A 17696-nucleotide genomic window follows, 5' to 3' on the forward strand; every position below is an offset into this window, starting at 1 on the left:
TTGTCTATTTATCCTATCTATGCCCCCCCTTCATAATTTTGTAAACCTTTATAAGGTCACCCCTTAGACACCGACGCTTCAGGGAAAACAACCCCGGCCTGTTCAGCCTCTCCCTATAGCTCAAATCCTCCAATCCTGGCAACATTTTTGTAAATCTTTTTTGAACCCTTTCAAGTTTCACAACATCTTTCCGATAGGAAGGAGACCAGAATTGCATGTGATATTCCAACAGTAGCCTAACCAATGTCCTGTACAGCCACAATATGACCTCCCAACTCTGTACTCAGTACTCTGACCAATAAAGGAAAGCATACCAAACGCCGCCTTCACTATCCTATCTACCTGCGGCTCCACTTTCAAGGAGCTATGAACCTGCACTCCAAGGTCTGTTTATTCAGCAACACTCCCAAGGACCTTACCATTAATTGTATAAGTCCTGCTAAGATTTGCTTTTCTAAAAATGCAGCACCTCACATTTATCTAAATTAAACTCCATCTGGCACTTCTCAGCCCATTGGCCCATCTGATCAAGATCCCGTTGTAATCTGAGGTAACCTTCTTCGCTGTCCACTACACCTCCAATTTTGGTATCATCTGCAAACTTATTAACTATACCTCCTATGTTCACATCCTGTCACCACCTATTTCTCCACATTCTATATCTTCCATGTCCTTCTACACAGTAAAAACTGAAACCCTTTTCACCTATGCTAATCTTTGAGCCATGCATCTAACACCTTTTAAATTGTTTCTACCCTATCCTAATTTACCCTTGGCTTTCTATGTTTATATACTCTGTCCCCTCCTGTCCCATTCTGAGTATCATTATAAAAAATATATTTTTAAAATTATGCATTCACAGGATGTGGGCATCACTGGCCAGCCAGTATTAATTACCCATTTCTAATCACCCAGAGGGCAGCTAAGTGTTCAGCATATTACTATGCGTCTGTAGTCACATGTAGGCCAGACCAGGTAAGGACAGCAGTTGAAAAATGTGGTGCTGGAAAAGCACAGCCAATCACGCGGCATCCGAGGATCAGGAGAATCAACATTTCAAGCATAAGCATTTCATCAGAGTTAATGCTCGAACTGTCGACTCATCTACTCTTCAGATGCTGCCTGACCGGCTGTGCTTTCCCAGCACCACACTTTTCAACTCTGATCTCCAGCATCTGCAGTCCTCACTTTTTCTCCCAGTCAGGACAGCAGTTTATTTCCCTAAAGGACATGATTGAACCAGATGGGTTTTTTTCTCGACAATCATTTCAGAAGAACACAAGAGAAGTGCAGCACAGGGGCACAGGCCGTTCGGCCCTCCAAGTCTGTGCCGATCATCATGCCCTCACTAAACTAAAAAAAGAAACCTTTTGCCCTTATTTGGTCCATATCCCTCTATTCCCTCCCTATTCATGTCACCATCCCGATGCCTCTTAAATGTCGCCATCATGCCCACTTCCACCACCTCTTCTGACAGTGCATTCCAGGCCCCTACCTCTCCCTGTGTGAAAACCTTCTCTCGCACATCTCCCTTAAACTTTCCCCCTCTCACCTTGAACTTGTGCCCCCTTGTAATTGAAACATCAACCCTGGGGGAAAAAAAAAACTGACTATACACCCTATCTATGCCTCTCATAACTTTTTATAGACAATTATCAGATCTCCTCTCAGCCGCTGTCTTTCCAGTGAAATTAATCCCAGTCTTTTTAACCTTTCCTCATTGGCCAATGCCCTCAAGACCAGGCAACATCCTGGTGAACCTTCTCTGCACTCTCTCTCCAAAGCTTCCACATCCTTCTGGTGGTGTGGCGACCAAAACCGCGCACAGTACTCCAAATGCGGCCTAACAAGGGCTTTATATAGCTGCAACATGGTTTGCCAACTCTTGTACTCCATGCCCTGGCCGATGAAGGCAAGCATGCCATATGCCGCCTTAATCACCTTGGCCAACAATGTGGCCACTTTTAGGGAACTGTGGGCCTGCACACCCAGATCTGTTTATATGGTAATGTTCCTAAGGGTTCTGCCATTTACAGTATAATTCACACCTAAATGTAAAGCTCAAGTGCAGCACCTCACATTTGTCTGGATTAAGCTCTATCTGCCATTTCTGTGCCCACATCTCCAATCTGTCTATATCCTGTTGTATCCTTTCACAATCGTCGGCTCTATCAACAATTCCACCAATCATCATGTCATCTGCAAACTTACTAATCAGACCACCCACATTTTCCTCCAGATCATTTACATATATTACAAACAACAGAGGACCTAAGACTGATCCATGTGGGCACCACTAGTTACCCATCTCCATTCTGAAAAATACCCCTCCACCGCTACTCTCCTCTAACCAAGCTAGTTTTGTATCCATCCAGCCAGCCCATTCCGAATCCCAAGTAATTTTAGATTTTGTACCAATCTGTCATGTAGGGCTTTATCAATTGCCTTATTAAAGTCCATAAAACCTACATCCACAGCCCTTCACATCATCAATCATCTTTGTCACCTCTTCAAAAAATTCAATCAGGTTGATGAGACGTGACCTTCCCCACACAAAAACCATGCTGCCTGTCACTAACTAGTCTATTTTCTTCCAAATGTGCATATTACTTGTCCCTCAATATCTTTTCCAAGAGCTTCCCCACCATAGATGCCAAGCTCACTGCCTATAATTTCCTGGCTTATCCCGGCTTCCTTTCTTAAACAAGGGAATAATGTTGGCTAATCTCCAGTCCTGTGGTCAAAGAGGATGTGAGGGTATCTGCTAATGCCCCAGCTATTTCTTTCCTTGCCACTTGCAGAAACCTTGGATAGATCCCATCTGACCTTGGGAACTTGTTTCCTGGTCATCATTAGGAGAGGCAATTACTAGTGGTAGCTGGACTATTAATCTAAAGACTCAGATAATGTTCTGGGGACCTGGGTTTGAATCCTGCCATGGCAGATGGTGAAATTTGAGTTCCATATTTGGAATTAAAAATCTAACAGTGACCATGAATCTATTGACGATTTGTGGGAAAACTCATCTAGTTCACTAATGTCCTTTAGGGAAGGAAACTGCCATCCTTACCTCATCTCGTCTACATGTGACTCCAGACCCACAGCAATGTGGTTGACTCTCAACTGCTCTTTGGGCAATTAGTGATACAAACAAAATAAGAGTGTTAGTTCCAGGCATTTATTGAATTCAGATTCCACCATTTGTCATGGCAGGTTTCGAACCTGGGTCCCCACAACATTGTCTGGGTAGCTGGATTAATACTTTTGTCTTGAAGATTCTACTTTTCTATTTAGCTCCTAATTGTTCTAATTTGATTCACTCAATCTATATGCAGATTAAAGTCACCCACAATTACAGATGTTCCTTTACTTACACGCATCTCTGATTTCCTGTTTAATACCTTTCCCAATGTCACCGCTACAGTTTCGTGGCCTATATACTAGCACACTACTGTTTTTTTGTCCCCAGTATTTCTCAATTCTACCCACACAGATTCTACATTGTCTGGGCTAATTTCTTTCATCAACATTTGTCTTTATATTCTCTTGCATCAGTAGTGCCGATTTAGTGCCTTTTCCTTTTTTGACTGTCCTTCCTGAATACTGAATATTCCAGAATAGTCAGTTCCCATCCCTGGTCATTCTTCAGCCATGTCTCTGTAATCCCAACTATATCATAGCTATTTACACCAATTTGCATGATTAATTCATTAATTTTATTTCAAATAGTCCATGTGTTCATGCACAACCTTACGTTGTCCCATTCCCACCTTTTTAACTGAGGCCTTAACACTGGCCTTTAATTCCTCTGCCTATCATTTCTCTTATTTCCCTTTCTGTTTTCTGTTCTTATCCCTGACTCCCCTTCGTCTGACTCCTTGCAAAGGGCTTTTGCCCGAAACATCGATTCTCCAGCTCCTTGGATGCTGCCTGACCTGCTGTGCTTTTCCAGCACCACACTCTCGACTCTAATCTCCAGCATCTGCAGTCCTCTCTTTTGCCTCCTTGCATATGTTCCCATCCACTGCCATCCCCCTGTCTTTCTGCATGCCAGGCAATGACTAATGGAGGTGGGAGAGTCCAGAACTAGGGGTCATAACTTAAGGATAAAGATAAACCTTTTAACCATAAGAAATAGGAGCAGAAATTAGGCCATTCAGCCCATCGGATCTGCTCTGGCATTAAATCATGGCTGATAAATTTCTCAACCCCATTCTCCCTGTATACTCAATGAACTGGCCTCCACAGCATTCTGTAGCAGTGAATTCCATAGATTCACTGCTCTCTGGCTGAAGAAGTTTCTTCTTGTCTCCATTCTAAAAGGTCTTCCTTTTACTCTGAGGGCTGAGATGAAGAGAAACTTCTTGATCCAGAGAGTCGTGAGCCTGTGGAATATTACTGCCACAGAAAGTTGAAGCCAAAGCATTGTGCTTTCTAGCTCTTACGGTTAAAGGGATATGTTGGGATGGTGGGATTAGGGTTTTGAGCTTGATGATCAACCGTGATCATATTGAATGGCCGAGCTGGCTTGAGAGTGAAATGACTACTCCTGCTCCCACCTTCTAAGTTTCTATGTTTGTTTCGACAAGGAGTTACTGGACTTTAAGTCTGCTTTTCTCTTCACAACTATTGCCAGACCTGCTGAGTTTCCCCTCACTCTTTGTTTTTACTGATTGCTAAATGATGCTGCTTGACAACTTTGTTGATGACGCCTTCCGTCATTTTACTGATGATCGAGAGTAGACCCACAGAGCAGTAAACGGATTGGTTGAATTTTTGTCGCTCGTTCTGTCCAGGATAGAATTTGTGAGACCAATGCTTTTGGTGTTTGTATAATGCAGTTCAATGCAAAATCTGATAATGTAATACATCTTTGGGAGCTCCTTCCTCACACTGTCGAAATCTCCTGACTTAAGGTGGGCTTCTTACTGCATTGACAAAATATTTCTCATTGGTGTCCTTTTTACATGAGGACTTAAACTAAAGTTCTGATCGTTTTGATACTACAAGGAGGCATTAAAGTTCCCACCACACTCCAGGATTTGCTTTAGATACAAATTGTTTATCTATCACTTATCTCCCGCACACCTAAAGGGATTTTATTTCCCCATGTATTCGCGTGATTCAAAATATACTACTTTTCTCTGTTACAAAAAATGAGCCAGATGCGTACTGTTGAATCTCTAGTGGCAGGCACCTTGAAGTGATTGCCATTGGCCAATATCTAGTCTAACAAAACAGCAATCACTGTATCTAAAATCAACAACGCAATATATTACAAAGGTATCTTTGCAAATACAAATCCTGCTGAGCAATGAGAAAAAAAAATCATCTCAGTGGACGCCTTTAACTTAGACCTTTTTACTGAATGTTTTAATACATTTAAATATTGAAAAAGGTTTTTCAGGTTTCCTCTTCCTCCATGTATTTCATGATTGTTTTTAAAATAATTTGTCTGGTTATCACATGGCATATGTTTTTGCATGTACTCTGGAGTCCCACAGAGATGTCAGCTAAAACAAAACACCTTTTGTATACATGTGCGACTTGTCAACAGGAAAGGTCTTAGATCCAACATCCTTGGTGGATGAGGAAAAATGAAATGGAGTATTTTAGGCTCAGCACATAAAAGGGAAGTTAAATGAGCAGGACCCTGAGAAGGGAGCCTGGTAGATTTCCAGCCGATGAACTTAAATGGACAGAGAATTGTTCTCCTTGTCCATTACTATATTGTGTATTCCTAACTTTATGTTTGCATGTAGTAGTTTCACTTTTTCAATATTTACATTTTTTGGGTAATTCACTTTTTAAAAACTTTTTATTAGTTGTAAGTTGTGCTCGATAGGTTTTTTTCACTGATTTTTGTTTTGACAAAGGAGAAGCTCTTTGTGTTCTGTATTTTAATTGCTTGCTGTTGACTTGTATTCAGTTTCAAATTATCTTCAAATAACATCACAGCACTACCAACAAATGCTACTGATAGTGCATTCAAATGTAGTCTGCCAGAATTTCAGGATTGCGTGGGTGTTGGGTATTTAATAAAAATATGTTTGCCACAAAGTGGTGGGTATATGCATCCCACATCTGAGTCTCAGTCAACCAGGGAGGAAAGGGGAATGTGAGATGAAAGGGATAAATCCTGATGAAGGGCTTTTGCCCAAAATGTCAATTTTTCCTGCTCCTCAGATGCCGTCTGACCTGCTGTGCTTTTCCAGAGCCACTCTAATCTAGACTCTAATCTCCAGCATGTGCAGTACCCACCTCTGCCTAGGAAAGGGGAATGTGTCAAGAGCTCCTCACGCTGCAATTAAAATATTGCTGGTATCCCAAAAAGTATGAATTTCAGAACTTCTGGAATTAACTTCTGGAATTCTGTATCTGGGAGCCTGTTTAAATATTTTTGGTTCTTTTGACTTACAGATTTATAAGTTCTGAAAAAGATAATAGATATCCTCTGTGTACTGAAGTAGCTTGAATTGAATTGAATTTATTGTCATGTGTACTGAGGCACAGGGAAAAGCTTTGTCTTGTGAGCGGTACAGACAGATCAGAGTTAAGTAGCATAAATAAGTAAATAATAGGTAAACAGTGGCAAAAACAAAAACACAGGTACAGGCAAATAAAGAGTTTGATGAATCCATTCAGTATGCTAACAACAGTAGGGTAGAAACTGTTTCGAAACCGGCTGGTGGGTGTGTTCAGGCTTCTGTACCTTCTCCCCGAAGGTAGAGGCTGTAGAAAAACATTGCCAGGGTGGGATGGATCTTTGAGAATGCTGGCGGCCTTTCCTTGACAGCGGGCCTGGTAGATGGATTCTATAGATGGGAGGATGGCCTTTGTGATTGTCCTGTCCGGTCCAGACAGAATGCTCTCGATGGCACACCTATAAAAGTTGGCAAGGGTATTCACCATCATGCCAAATTTCCTCAGCTGCCTGAGGAAGAAAAGACGTTGTTGGGCCTTTGTAACCAGTGTGTCCACATGAAGAGTCCAAGAAAGCTTGTTGTGAATGACCACTCCCAGGAGCTTGACAGTCTCCACTCGTTCCACTTCTGTGCTGTTAATGTGTAGGGGGTCATGAGTAACATCTTGCCGAAAGTCAATAATGTGTTCCTTGATTTTGCCGGCATTGAGAGCTAGGTTGTTCTCAGTGCATCATTTTTCCAGGTCTTCCACCTCCCGTCTGTAGTCTGTTTCGTCGCCATCTGAGATTCCACAGACTATGGTGGTGTCATCAGTGAACTTGTAAATAGCATTAGTCTGGTATTTGGCAACACAGTTGTGGGTATACAGTGAGTACAGTAGGGGTCTAAGTATGCACACCTGCGGGGGGGCTTCAGTGTTGAGGGTTAGTGATGATATATTGTGGCTTTGGGTCAGGAAACTGAGCATCCAGTTGCAGAGAGTGGGGTTTCGTGTAGTCATGAGATAATAGTGTTGAAGGCTGAACTATAGTCAATGAGTAGGATTCTTACGTAGCTGTTCTTGGTGTCAAGATGTTCTAGGGAGGAGAGAAGGGAAAGTGATATGGCATCAGACATGGATCTGTTGGTCCAATAGGCAAGTTGGAGTGTGTCAAGAGTAGTGGGGAGGCTGGAGTTGATTAATGCCATGACCATCCTTTCAAATCACTTCATGACCATCCAAGTTAGGGCCACTAGGCGGTAGTCATTGAGACATGCTGCAGGAGCCTTCTTAGGCACAGGGATGAAGGTGGCCCTCTGGAAACAGGCAGGACAGCGGTCTGCTGCAGGGAGAGGTTGAAGATGTCCGAGAAGACCTCTGCCAGTTGATCTGCACATGCTCTGAGTGCACGGCCTGGTGCTCCCTCTTTCACACGAAGGAAAACTGATCTGCCCTCTGATGCAATGACTGTTGGGATAGGTTCGTCAGGACTTGTCGGAATAGGTGTTACCTCTCCGCTGAAAATTTGCTCAAACAGAGCTTAAAAGGCACTGAGATGATCTGGGAGGGATGTGTCATCATCTGCTGTCTCTCTTTTTAGAACCTGTGATGTCATTCAGACCTTGCCATAGTCGCCAGGTGTCTGTCTGGGTCTCTAGTTTTGGATCGGTATTAGTCCTTGGCGGTCTTATATTTGAGTGGGTCTCCTGATCTGAAGGCCTCAGGCGTGGTTTTTAGCAGGTTCTATATGTTCTGATTCATACTGAGGGCCAACATAACTCAATTCACTTTGTCACAGCATGAAAAAGTTCACTTCCACAATCCTTTCTGCTGATACATCATTTATTTGTGAAGAAGGTCTTTTGAATTACTTGTACATTTTTTTTCTCGAATTTGAGTTTTTCAGTGGCTACAGATGTGTGGTTTGTGAGGTCTGTTTGTAAAGTGGATGCTGACTGTAGAGAGAGAGTGTATAGGAAGGTGAGGGAGTTGGGGGCTGAAGGGGTTGGAGGGTTAAGCAGTGAGGGTGAGAGATGCTTTATTTGTGACTGAAGACTGACTGATGTCTCTGTTCCCCAAAACCAATCCTTGAATCTGGATGATTTGACATTGGCTTGGCTCTGTCTCTACTGTTGCAGCAAACTTAACTCCAGACTGTCCCATCCTTCAAGAAAGGAATAAAATGCAACTCATTGCCTACTAATGACCTGGGCATTGGAAATGACAATGGGAAACAGACCTGTTCATGACAGCTGAAGACCCTATCGTACTCAATCATAAACTATTGGCTTACCCAATATGTCAGTGCAAAAGAAAGGCTTAAGTATTTTCATTCATTTTCTGTCAGAAGTATCAAGTGAATGATCTGTCTTGGCCTCACCCTGAGGTCCCCCGCATCCCAGATTCCAGTCTTTAGCCAATTCGGTTCACTCCATCTGATGTGAGGAAGTGGTTGAAGGGACTAGATATGGCATATGACTCTGACAACATCCCAGCAATAGTATTGAAGACTGGAACTCTAGTCCCTGTGCTCCTGATCAAGCTGTTCCAGTATGCCTACAGCACTGGCAGTACTTTCATAGAATCCCTACAGTGTGGAAACAGACCCTTCGGCCCAACAAGTCCACACTGACCCTCCAGAGAATAATCCACCTACTCCTCTTCCCTATTATCTTATATTTACCCTTGACTAATGCATTGAACCTATACATCCCTGAACACTATAGTACAGCCAGTTCACCTAAGCTCCATGTCTTTGGACTGCGGGAGGAAACCCGAGCACCCAAAGGAAACCCACGCAGACAAAGAGAATGTGCAAACTCTACACAGACAGTTACCCAAGGCTGGAATCGAACCCGGGTGCTGTGAGGCAGCAGTGCTAACCACTGAGCCACCGTGCCACCCTAGGTATCTCCTCTGCTGAGAAAGCAGGACAAATCCAAACTGACCAATTAACATCCTATCACTCTGCTCTTCATCAACAATGTGATGGAAGGGATTATTAGCAATACTATCAAATGGCCATATAAAGGAGCAAACTGTTCCTTTGGGTTGGCTAGAATCTCTTGATCTCATTTCAGCCAAGCATAGACAAACACATAACTCTATTGGTGAAATGAGAGTAACTGCTCTTGATATCAAGGAAGCATTGAACAAGTGGAGCATCAGGAGTCCGAGCAAGAATGTAGTCACTGGGAATCTGGGACAAAATGCTGTTCCGGTTGAAATCAGATCTGGCACAAAGGAAAGATGGTTGTGGTTGCTGGAGATCAATCATGTCAGTCCGAGGACATCACTCCAGCAGTTCAGACTAGAGTCCTTGGCCCCAACATTTTCAGCTCCTTCAGTAATGACATTCCCTCCATCATATGGAAATGTAGGTTAATCATTGCACAGTGTTGAGCATCTTTCATGGCACCTCAGATACTGAAGCAGTTAGTGTCCATATGCAGCAGAATGTGGAGAACACCAAGGCTTGGACTGAGAAGTGGTAAGTAACATTCATACACCACAGACATGTGAGGCAGTGACCATCTCCAATCAAAGAGAATCGGAATCATTGCTCCTTGGTGTTCATTGCATTACCATTCCCGAATCCCTGACAGTCAACATCCTGGGAGTTGCTGGTGATCAATCATATAAATACTGTCACCACAAAAGGAGTTAAGTAGCTATACATTTTACAGAGTAATTCACTTCCTGTTTTGCCAAGCCTTGTCCACCATCAACAATGCACAAGTTGGGAGTGTGATATAATACTGTCCACTTGCTTGGATGAGTGCAGCTCCAACAAAGTGCCTCACACCATTCAGTAAAAAGCAGCCAATTCACCACCCTTGATATTAATTTCTTCAACATAATATATGATAACAGCAGTGTGTACACTTGCAAGTCCTCCTGTAGTAACTCACCACAGCTCCTCCAATAACACCTTCTCAATCCACAACCTCCGCCACCTGTAAGGACAAGGCCAGCAGATGAATGGCACACCCCCTCAACTCATACATCATCTTGACTTGGAAATATATTGCCGTTCCTTCAGTATTGCTGGGTCAAAATGATAGAATTCCCTTCCAAAAAGTCGTGCTATGGAGTGCAGAGCTTTAAGAGGGTCAGCTGACCACCACATTCTCCAAGGGAATTTGAGATAGGTAATAAATGCTGACCTCACATTGGGGCGGTATGGTGGCTCAGTGTTAGCACTGCTGCCTCATAGCACCAGGGACCCGGGTTCGATTCCCACTTCTGTCTGTGTGGAGTTTGCCCATTCTCCCCTTGTCTGCGTGGGTTTCCTCCCACATGTTAGTGAATTGGTGATACTAAATTGCCCATAGTGTTAGGTGCATTAGTCAGGGGTAAATATTGGGGAATGGGTCTGGGTGGGTTACTCTTCAGAGGGTTGTGTGGACTTGTTGGGTTGAAGGGCCTGTTTCCATACTGTGGGTAATCTAATCTCATCAGAGGCACAGCCCATGAATAAATAAAATAAATTGCACCTTAGAACTAAATGGATCATTATATGGTGGTCAGGAATTTTGTAAGAACTGAGTTGTTCTGCCAAGTGTATTAGTAGGGCCCCCAGGCAGAATCCCAACTGCTTTGAGAGGTATGGCCAGAGTTGAAAGTTGGTGAAAATACAGCAAAAATAGGAAAATCAGAATTTGGTGTCTCCCTAATGAGTGGCAACAACCTTACTTCTAGGCATTTGCATTTCATTATTAACTAATCTCGACTCATTTCTATGGAGCTCCCAATTGTTGTCTCCTTCCCTGAGATACAGGACAGCACCAAGTCATGGTGTGAAAATCAGAACGGGTAACTGGTGGCAGCAGTTTGCCACTTGCTGTTTTGGGCCTTCAGACAATTGCCTTCACCACAATTACCCCATTTACTCAATGGATACCATCCTTTTCTACCCTTCATCCATGTAGGTGAGCATTTGCCAACCAGAATCCATAGAAAGGTTAGCATGAATGCTGTCCGACCACCTCCCATCCACTTGAGCCTTCCAGCAAGTTTCTTTGAACATCAGGGACATTTATGACTTTCATGATTCTCCCAGGTCACCTTCAATGCATGGATACCCAATGTGCATCTAATACACATGGGATGCATCGTAACCTACTTTCTAGCACTCACTGCACTTGTACTTGGAGGCTACCTGCCTCCGCGGTAAGCATTGCTTTTTTTTGAGTACATGGAGAGAGGTGGCAGATTGCTGTGGTTTGGAGTGCTGAGCAGTCAAGAAGGTGGACAGATTGCTGGATGGCACTGAGCTCGGTCAATGTTACAAGTACAGCACGTGTCAGCAGTTTATGCGGAAACTGTATGTATGTACTTCATGTGTAAATGTCAAAGTCCTGAACAGGGCCAAGGACTACTGCCACAGTAAGTCAAGGGATTACAGGTACATCAGTGAGGGTGTTGTAAAGACACCAGTATAGGAGATGGCCCTGAAATTGAGATAAAGGGAAGGATTGAGTATGATGGAAGTGGATGGCAGAGTTGTCAGTGGTAGAGCAGGAGGGATGGTAAAATGTCCCCAGTGACTGAGTATTAATTGCGGAAGACGGGAAGAATGAACAGTTTGGGAGAATGAGGTGTGTGAGTCTTGGTGAGGGAACCTGTTACACAGAATAATGCAGGTTGTAGTACGTGAACTGTATGGTGTGCAGCAACCGAGGTAGAGTGAGCCGTGGCCTTGGGAATGAGAGGTAGCAGAGAGAAGATGGTGAGACTTACCTTTGTGTTGTGAAGAAGAGGTGAGAAAAGGTTACAGGAACATGGTGGATTACCGGCTATGAATCTCATTCAAAGAAACACTTGGCTGAAAAATGGGAAATTTCAGCCCTCCATTATCACAGCACTGGGATTCTTGGAAAAGATCCAGAATCTTGTTTTTTCTACATTCATCCATGGGATGAGGGCATCGTTGGCTAGGCCGAGCATTAATTGCCCATCCCTATTTGCCCAGAGGGTAGTTAAGAGTCAACTACATTGTTGTGGGTCTGAAGTCACATGTAGGCCAGACCAGGTAAGGATGGCAGTTTCCTTCCCTAAAGGACATTGGGTTCATTAATGTGTTTTTCTGACAATTGGCAATGGATTCATGGTCATCATTAGACTCTTAATTCCAGATTTTGTTTTGTTGAAGTCAAATTCCACCAACTACCATGGCAGGATTTGAACCTGCATCCCCAGAACAATATCTAGGCCTCTGGATTAACAGTCCAGCGATAATACTACTAGGCCGGTGCCCTCCCCTGGTAGGTATCTTGGGGCCTAATTCAGTTTTGAAAATAGGAAGAGATCCCATATTCTAGGAAAACTAGGAAGTGCCATTCTGGAAAATGTTGCATTTTTAAAATTCAACAGTAATCCATGAAACCAAAATAAGCTTTTTTTTTTGTTTCCTTTTTTAACTAATTAGTCTTCTAGGGTAGTATGCTGTACATTGACAAAACAAAGTCTTCAAATCAAGCAGGCCGAGAGTGGGAAAAAATTGGACATGATCGATAACTGTGTGTTTTGGAGGCTGGTGGAAGAGGGAAGCAGATTAGGGTTTGAGCCTGTGGGGAAAATTAGAGGACAGAATAAAAGTGAAGAAACAGAGAACAAGGGTAGAGGAGGTGTCAAAAAAATTGGCGGCCACCAATGGTCAAGTGAAACAGCAAAATGTTTGAAGAAGCATTAGACTGGCAAATCAAGAAGCAGTGCAGGGCTGTCGTAAAAGCAACCAGTCCGATATCAGAGCCCGACCAAGAGTGACAAACTTTTTGCGAACTAATTCTGAAAGGGTTGAGGTTTCATTGGAAATGACACTTTTTACTAGAAGCATTATCTGCTGCCTTAGTGCTACTTTCATGAGGGCATCCGCTGTCATCCACGGTAGCTCACCTGTAACCACTCTGTTACAATCCAACGTCCAACTTAGATTGAACCTTCTTTCTGAAGTCCTCCACTTGCCTTATAAAAATATTTTTTTAGATTTTTACCTCTGATCAAATAGTTTTTCTACAACCTCTACCATCGGGGAGAAGGTACAGAAGCCTGAACGCACGCACCAGCCGGTTTCAAAACAGTTTCTACCCTACTGTTGTTAGGGTACTGAATGGACGCACCATCTCTTAACATTCGCCTGTACCTGTGTTTTTGTTTTTGCCGCTGTTTACCTATTACTTACAATCTATGCTACTTAATTCTGTGATCTGCCTGTATTGTTCACAAGACAAAGCTTTTCACTGTGCCTTGGTACACGTGACAATAAATTCAACTCAATTCAACACTGTCATTTTCCTTTCTGATTCACTTTTGAGGTTTTGTCTTGCGCTTCCAGTTAAGACAACAGACAAAAAGAAATAAACATTTTAGGGAAGCGTGTTAAAGACAATACTAAAAAAAAATTGTGGAAATTAAATATGAAAGAACTATATGCCAATGTTGTGAAGAATTAGAGTGGACAACTTTGTGCTCCATTTTACACTTTGTGCTCCATTTTACACTTTGTGCTCCATTTTACACTTTGACAGTAAATGAAGCTGGAGGGAGAATTTCTTCTCCTTGGAAAAATGGCATTTTGCTTGCTTCATTCTCAATTTGTCATTCTTCACTGTGCTCACAGAATACCAGGGTTTCTGACTCTGTCCAATTCCTTGCAAATGAGCATTTCTGGCTATTGCTTATATCGCAAAAATTGCAGGATGGGGTTGCTGAAGATGTGAAAGTGCTCACTTTGATGTGAAAGAAATACTGATAAAGTTGTGTGAGGTGAACATTATGGAAATAATGGATGGCTATGAAAACATTGAATTATTTTCCAATACTGAAACGAAATATGATGAGCTGTACCCAGACTTTTCCAGCTTGTTCTTACAAGCTGTTTGCCAACCCTAGCCTTCTATAAGTTCCATTGTTCATTTTCTTATTAACACCTAGCCTCTTTTCTCCTTACTATTATTGCTTTTCTGGATGTAGGTTTGCTCGCTAAGCTGGAACGTTCATTTCCAGACGTTTCGTCACCCTACTAGATAATATCTTCAGTGGGCTTCAGGTAAAGCACTGCTGAAATTTCCTGCTTTCTACTTATATGTTTGGGTTTCTTTGGGTCAGTGATGTCATTTCCTGTGGTGATGTTATTTCCTGTGGTGAAGTCACTTCCTGTTCTATTTCTCAGGGGTTGGCAGATGGGTCTAACTCAATGTGTTTGTTGATAGAGTTCCAGTTGGAATGTCGTACTTCTAGGAGTTCTTGTGCATGTCTTTGTTTGGCTTGTCCTAGGATGGATGTGTTGTCCCAGTTGAAGTGGTGTCCTTCCTCATCCGTATGTGAGGATACTAGTGAGAGAGAGTCATGTTGTTTTGTGACTAGTTGGCATTCATGTATCCTGCATTTTCAGCAGTGCTTTGCCTGAGGCCCATTAAAGATGTTACCAGTAGGGTGACGAAACATCTGAAAATGAACCTTCCAGCTCAGTGAGCAAACCTACATCTAGAACCTCAACCTGAGCTACAAATCTTCGCAAAACTTGCTGATTGCTTTGCTCCCAGATATCCAGCTATGATGGGTCATTCCCAGTACCAAATTAGCTGTTAAGACCATTCAGCATAAACAGACTTAGAGGAAAATGCAAATCTAGAAATTTCAATTACTAAGAAAATGGTGCATATTAGATTTTCTTGTCAAGTATTTTGAGTGAGTTTTATCAAAAAATCACGATTTTACTATCAGAAATTAGCTACAAAACTATGGATGTGAACGTTTAGTTGGAGATGTTGGTAAAGAAAGACCAGAAATTGTGGACAACAAATTCATGTTAATAAAGAAATGATGATATTTGGCTTCAACAGTGGAAGACAGCAGTCATAACAATTCAGCTTATTTTATACACAGTCAGATTTATTGCTCACGTTGCACTTCGACCTCAGAGAAATTTGGCACAACAGCTATGGACTGGCCAGACAAATAAATTGACACTGACCTGACATTGATGTTTGTTAAGGTCAGCCTGAATCCATATCCATATCTGGTATTGCACTTTCAGAAACGTGATAACCTTAAGAAGTTTTAGCTCAATTGGGACATTTTGTCCTCCCATGCACTCATCACATCTGAAATTTTGTGGTTGTTAAATACCACATTGAGGAGTCAAGATGAAGACTGAGCTCTTTTCATTCAATCTGAACAACTTGAAAAGCAAAAGCAAGAAGGGAAACCGTGGTGATAAATTTCCATTTTACTACCTGGACATTAAACTGGAATCACCGATTGAATGTTCATTACAGAAACTGTCAGCTTTTACATTTTATTTCATGGGGCGGCACGGTGGCACAGTGGCTAGCACTGCTGCCTCACAGCGCCAGAGACCTGGGTTCAATTCCCGCTTCAGGCGACTGGAGTTTGCACATTCTCCCCGTGTCTGAGTGGGTTTCCTCCGGGTGCTCTGGTTTCCTTCCACTGTCCAAAAATGTGCAGGTTAGGTGAATTGGCCGAGCTAAATTGCCCGTAGTGTTCGGTGTAAGGGGTAAATGTAGGAGAATGGGGTCTGGGGGGGTTGTGCTTCGGCGGGTCAGTGTGGACTTGTTGGGCCGAAGGGCCTGTTTCCAGATTGTAAGTAATCTAATCTAATCTAATCTAATTCCTATTAGGAATAGTTGATCCATAATGCCAATTTAATGCCTTTTACATAGTGAATGAGATCTACGTGATTCTTGTTTCAATTACTACAATCGGGTCTTTCTAGAAGGTATAAAGTTTAATACAGTGGATGTCCAAACAGATTTGTGGATTCAGGCTGATCTTTAAAATATCACAATGAGGTGCAGAAAATAATCAAGAAAGCTCATCGAATGGGAGCCTTTATATCTAAGGGACTGGAGTACAGCACATTGCAGTTTAACAAAACCCCAATTAGATCCCACTTGGAGTACACAGGAAGGATATATTGTCCTTTTAAGGGAGTACAACTTAGGTTCAGAAGAATGATATCTGAATTCCAGAGGTTCTGCAAAGAGATTATACAAATTAGGCCTATTTTTGATAGAATTAGGAAGGTGGAAGGGATGGGATAATCGAAGTGTTCAAGATATTGACAGGAAAAGACAGGGGGTCGATAAAGAAAAACTACCCTCTGTGTCTTTGGGCGTGTGTTGCCTGTTTGAGACCAGGTCAGGTGATCTGGAGGTGGAGCGAGGGGAGGCCGTCTAAGACTGACTGGAGCTGAGAGGATGCACAATAAAGGACTCCCTGTTCACGTTTACTGTCCTGTTCTACTTAGGGTTCCAGTGAACCATAAACACATCAACTTGCAACGAGACTAGGAATCAGCCCTCAAGCTGTGTTTTTGTCAGGAGGGAGAATGTCACCTGGATTTTGAAAATTACACAGAATTGAGGAGATAAGACCAAGGGAGTTGGTCGAGAGGGAAATCAGGCTGTGCTTGACTCCGGGGAAGAATGGTTTAAAGCTGGACAGTGGGCCAAGAGAGGCAGCAGTCATAAGGCGATTCCAGCTGCAGCCGATGGCTGAAGAAGAGTGGACTCACCTGGGAGTTCCTGAATTCAGTGCGGAGAGCAGTTGTGAGTGGACTGTGGCTGCATTTGGCACGAGGAAAGAATGGTAGGCGAACACAGTAAGGCTGCCGCTAACATGGAGAGCATTCACTGAGAGACTTCAGGCCTTGAATGGCTGCTGGACTTGAGAGGTGGGTAAACAAAATGGCGGGCCAATTTGGAGGGATGGCACCACTTAACGAAGGGACAAAAAATTGGATTCTGTTGACCGAGTGCGTTAATTCATACTTAAAGGTGAACAAAGTGGAAAAAGACATAATGATGCTGGTTATCTTGAATAACTTTGGGAACAAGACTTTTGTGATTCTGAAGCATCTGGTGCAACCAGAGAAACCTGTGCAGAGCTACTCGAAGTGTTGAGTTATTTTGCACCATTGATGATAGTGGAACATCTCCATTTTGATAAGAAGGTACAGCATGAAGGAGAGTCATCACACAATTTACGGCCACCTTCAAGAGGTCAGTGGAACACCGTGAACTCCCAAGAAGCCTTCCGGGACTGTTTGTTTTGGGGAAATAGAGCTGACCATCAGTGAAGCAGCACGATTGATGACGCCTGGGGTGTAGAAGTCGCCAAAACTCAGCAGAGTGCAGCACTAACCATAGAATGTTGTCGTTGTGGCAAAAGAAACTCAGTGCTGCCAGTGTACACAGCCGGCCATGTTGCTCAGATTTGCCGGGTACATCACACGCAAGTGAAAGGCTATCTAAAGGAGACGTAGA

General features: G+C 42.9%; 1 protein-coding gene across 2 annotated transcripts in view; it reads left to right on the forward strand.

Annotated features, from left to right (window-relative positions):
* Nucleotides 1–17696, forward strand: part of fstl5 (follistatin-like 5) — a 540838-nt gene that overhangs the window by 10203 nt on the left and 512939 nt on the right. The window contains exon 2 of one of the 2 annotated variants that reach the window (XM_087977338.1): nt 14380–14455. The exons of the other annotated variant lie outside the window; for it this stretch is intronic. The gene's annotated coding sequence lies outside the window, so the exon portion shown is untranslated. The remainder of the gene's footprint in view (nt 1–14379; nt 14456–17696) is intronic. 2 annotated transcript variants of the gene reach the window in all.

Source organism: Chiloscyllium plagiosum, unplaced genomic scaffold (genome assembly GCF_037043375.1).
Source record: "Chiloscyllium plagiosum isolate Xiang-an unplaced genomic scaffold, Cpla_swu_hap1 HiC_scaffold_1, whole genome shotgun sequence".
NCBI classification, from domain to species: Eukaryota; Metazoa; Chordata; class Chondrichthyes; order Orectolobiformes; family Hemiscylliidae; genus Chiloscyllium; species Chiloscyllium plagiosum.